The following is a 4732-nucleotide window of genomic DNA, read 5'->3' as shown; positions in this document are numbered from 1 at the left end:
GCTGCCAGAAATAATATTTTCAGCTAGTGAATTTCAGGGTCAGAATTGGAACTCAAATCTCCTGACATACAATTCATGTCCTTTCCTGAAAACCACACTTAGGATCTAAACAAATCTTCTAAGGATTCAGAAATATTATGAGTATAAGTATGAATGGAAGCAATAGCTATGGTCTACTTCCCTTTTATCCATTTGATCCTTTTTGAGTGGGTGTGAAACTGAGACTTACTACAGATTGATAGCCTCTGGCAGTGTGAGGGGGAAGACTAGCCTGCCACAGTGGAATGAAAAATAAAAAGTGTGAGAAGGTGTAATGGAGTGACATAAAATTCTTGCTCAATGCCCAAACAAATTATCAGTGTTTGGCCACTGTAGTCTGTTGGGCTGTGCTTAGATGCGAGCCAGTAAGATAAGTAACAGAGTGAAGAGAGAACGTGCTGTTATTTACATTTCTGGAATCATCTGTATCTGTGAGTTACAGAATGAAGGGCAACAGATGTGCATCTTACTATGATATTTAGTCTTGGTTAAAATCCAGTTTAAATCAAATATTTGAAGCAAAGTTCAAGCACAGTTTATATCTACTTACATTTTTAAATAATAAATCCTGAAACAGTTCAACCAATTCTACTGTTGAGTTCATTAGTGAGTTAGAGAAATACACTTACAGACAATAATTACTATATTCTCGTTGAAAACTGAATGTAGGGTATTCGAAGGACTTGTGTAGAAAGAGTCTTTCATACCTAAAATCAGGAACCCTGAGCCTTTTGTTAAGTTTTGACTTATGTAAGAGTTGAAATAGCTCTGACACCTTCCATTACCTGTGGAATGTAAACTGCAGCCAGTCAGCAGCTGGCTGACAGTGATAAAGTGCGAACGGATGGTGTTCACCCTCGGCACTAACCCTGATGTACCTGGCCTTTTCAAAACAGGGAGGCTAATGTCTAACGAGTCATGTAAAAGTCAGAGTGGATGAACCTTAAAGAAAATGCAACAGAACACCCTTTGCATTTCAGTTTTCTTTGAAATATCATCACTTTAAGTTTAGTGTCAGTGCCAAAAGCCAGCGATTTATAAGTTTTGCAATGTGTGCTAACTTAACAAGAAAACAATTCAGTATTAAGGAGGTTGAATCAGTTGCTATCATTTGACAGTTTTAGGACTTTGCTTTTGCTTTTGGTAATCAAGGTCGTGGAATTAGCTTCAAGATACTTTCCCTGAAGTTAGAATTGAATCATTTTCAATGAAAAACAAGAGCAGCAGTTTATAAAAATATGAATTAGTTTCATCATAAAAGATACTGGGACTGGAACAATAGGTCTTGAATGCCCGCTTTGTACAGACGTAACCTGGTAAGAGAATTTATTTTCATTTTCCCCCCAATTATCCCACTGACCGACTTCAGTTGAAATTCAGAAAAATTGAAAAATCACTCACTCATGAATCTGATAAACCAAAATAATAAAACCTGATATTTGTCATGTGTTATGTTGGTTTGTTGGTTTGTTTGTTTCAAGTATATATAGCACAACTCCTGATGGAGAAAGAGTTTTCTGTTCACACTGCATTCAGAGGAGTAACGATGTTTAGTGCAGAGTTAGCAGAACCTGTTAGTGTGACCTGACAAGGCTCAGCTAGGCTGCATGAGGCTAGTTGCTAAGCAAGGGGAGCTTCGGTCAACTGCCACCTAGGCCAAGGCAACAGGAACACTCAGATTGGAGGCTATCCCCAGTCCCCTGCCATGCCTCATATCGACAATGACGTGAAACTAGACTTCAAGGATGTCCTTACCAGGCCAAACTGCAGCACCCTTAAGTCTCGAAGTGAGGTGAATCTCACAAGATCCTTTTCATTTCGGAATGCAAAGCAGATGTACACTGGCATCCTTATCATTGCTGCTAATATGGATACTGTGGGTACCTTTGAAATGGCCAAGGTTCTCTGTAAGTTCTCCTTCTTCACTGCTGTCCATAAACATTATAGCCTTCATCAGTGGCAAGAGTTTGAGGGCCAGAATCCTGATTATCTTGAGTATCTGGCTGCCAGCTCAGGGACAGGCTCTTCTGACTCTGAGCAAACTGGAACAGATCCTGGAAGCTATTCCCCAGGTGAAATACATATGCCTAGATGTGGCAAATGGCTACTCTGAACACTTTGTTGAATTTGTGCGTTTCCCTCAACACACCATCATGGCAGGGAATGTGGTAACAGGAGAGATGGTGGAAGAGTTGATCCTCTCTGGGGCTGACATCATCAAAGTGGGTATTGGGCCAGGCTCTGTGTGTACCACTCAGAAGAAAACTGGAGTGGGGTATCCACAGCTTAGTGCAGTGATGGAGTATGCAGATGCTGCTCATGGCCTCAAAGGCCACATCATTTCAGATGGAGGTTGTAGCTGTCCTGGGGATGTGGCCAAAGCTTTGGGGGCAGGGGCTGATTTGTGATGCTGGGTGGCATGCTGGCTGGGCACAGTGAGTCAGGTGGTGAGCTCATCGAGCGGGATGGCAAGAAGTACAAACTATTCTATGGAATGAGTTCTGAAATGGCCATGAAGAAGTAGGCTGGTGGGGTGAGGCAGATTACAGAACCTCAGAGGGAAAGACAGTGGAAGTCCCCTTTAAAGGGGATGTGGAACATACCATTCGTGACATCCTAGGAGGGATCCCATCTACATGCACCTCTGTGGGAGCAGCTAAGCTAAAGAAGTTGAGCCAGAGAACTACCTTCATCCAAGTCACCCAGCAGGTGAATCCAATCTTCAGTGATGCACGCTAGACCTGAGTAGTTCTGCCCTCTTAAGGCACCAATACTTCACCATAGGTCGCCCACATGGGCTTCTGACCCATTCTAGCTACTGTGGCTGTGCATTTGCCAGTTCCTATCGTCTCCCTCCTGAGGGCTCCTGTAATAATTCAATACTTCTCTGTTTGTACATATGAGATGCCCAGAGCACTCACTGGGAAGGAAGTGAGGAAGAATACAGTCTGAAAATGAAGTAAGATAATCAGATGGATATCTGGGGACCCAGCATCCTGAAGATTAAAAGATACTGATTGATTCAGAAAAAAAGAAAGAAAGATGTTTAGTGCATACATTTGGTTGGTTAGTTTAGCCATACATTCCTTTCCTTCTCTGATAAAACACTGAGTCTATTTCCTACTTCTGAATGGGTAAAAGGGAAGATGTTGTCAAAGAAGACATACTATGGAGAAAATGAAATTGAAAAAAAAATAGGATATAAGATTAGTACATCAGGACTTAGATGATCTGAAGTCTAAGGCATATTAGCCTAAGAAAACAGAACTGGGAGAAAAAAAATTAGGACTTCAGAGAGGAAATAAAATGCTTCCTCAGTTCTGGCTTAATCTGCCTAAGGGTTTTATAGTTGTGATTTGTGTCTCTCCTCTTCCTTCTTTTAGATATCTCTTAAATATTTAACAGCCTTGCACATTTGCCTTTAAACAGAAACTACAGTAGAGAAAAGGCTCAGTAGGGGTTGATCTTTAAATAATTATTAAGTTATGGTTGTGGCCCATATTCTTATGATAGGACTTAAAAAGTCATAGTTCCTTAGAGTGAGGGTAGGATATTTTTTTCAGAAATCTGAGGCAGGAACTTTGGTCAAGTACTGTGATTCCAATTTCTTTTGTCCTTCAGTATCTAAAAGTTCTTCACAATAAACTTTAATAATATGGCTACTAAGAATGAAATTTTATATTTTTTCATCCATACTCAATGAATCCAACAGGTACCTTCCTCAAAGTATCCACTAATATTAAAAATTAATAATCAGACTTTATGTGTTAGACTGAAATTCCATAAATTTTTAAGACATATTGTATTTGGTATTTTGCTCAAAAAGGAAAGAATTTGAGCTTGTCATCAAAGTTAAGAGTGTGACAGTGCTTCTTAACTTGGGGCAATTTTACCTCTTGGGGTACATTTGGCAATGACAGGAGGCATTTTTAGTTGCTCCTACTTGGAGGACTGCTACTATAATTTACTGGATGGTGGCCAGGAATGTTACAAAACAATACAAATAAACCCCTCATGCACACATACCCCAAAATATCTGATCCAAAATATCTATAGTTCCAAGGTTGTGAACCCTGGTTTAAAAGATGGTTAAAAGATATGCTATCAGAGTACAAAGTAATGACACAATAGCAGGGTTAGGATGAGCTGTGGGATAGCTGTTTCTGTTTCCATAGAAAAGCTTGTCAGTGAATTGTCTATGGAACAGACAGACTTAAATAAGAAGGCTGGTGTGAGGCCCCTGATCCCACTACAAATGGGATTGATTTAATTAAACATACAAGTAAAACTGGGAAAAAGACTCAAGAAGGTCATTGGTGGGACCTATATGAGCTGTGATCAATTCATGATCAGTGAGTTACACAGAGTTCATATAGATCAAGAATATAGTCTTCAATTTAATTTTCAGATGAGAATCTTGAAAAGCTCATTTTCTTTGATTTTCTAGTATGAAAAAAGCATGATTATTTTTTCATTGGAAATTTTTAAAAAATAAAGTATGTAGTCTGAGTTGTATGAATATACCCTTTCCCTTTGGATCTCAATAAAGTAAAACAGAATGAGTATACTTTTGTTATCTATTAAATGACCCTCTCTCTCTGGGCATGGGTGGTATCTCATATTATTACAGCATTTGAGTGCTTTATTATGACAACTCATTTTTTTAAATAAATTTTTAAAAAGTATTTTTGTT

The 4732-nt window shown here is 39.1% G+C and overlaps 1 pseudogene across 1 annotated transcript; it reads left to right on the top strand.

Annotated features, from left to right (window-relative positions):
* Window positions 1-1604: 1604 nt before the first annotated feature.
* LOC306644656 (GMP reductase 2-like) lies at window positions 1605-3062 on the top strand (annotated as a pseudogene). Its single transcript, XR_013766899.1, has 2 exons — window positions 1605-2748; window positions 2944-3062. The product of XR_013766899.1 is annotated as a GMP reductase 2-like (transcript).
* Window positions 3063-4732: the final 1670 nt, after the last annotated feature.

The sequence above is a fragment of the Sciurus vulgaris genome (assembly GCF_902686455.1).
Source record: "Sciurus vulgaris genome assembly, chromosome: 15".
Classification (NCBI taxonomy): domain Eukaryota; kingdom Metazoa; phylum Chordata; class Mammalia; order Rodentia; family Sciuridae; genus Sciurus; species Sciurus vulgaris.
The sequence above is the reverse complement of the archived record's forward strand: the minus strand, read 5'-3'. Positions and strand labels throughout refer to the sequence as shown.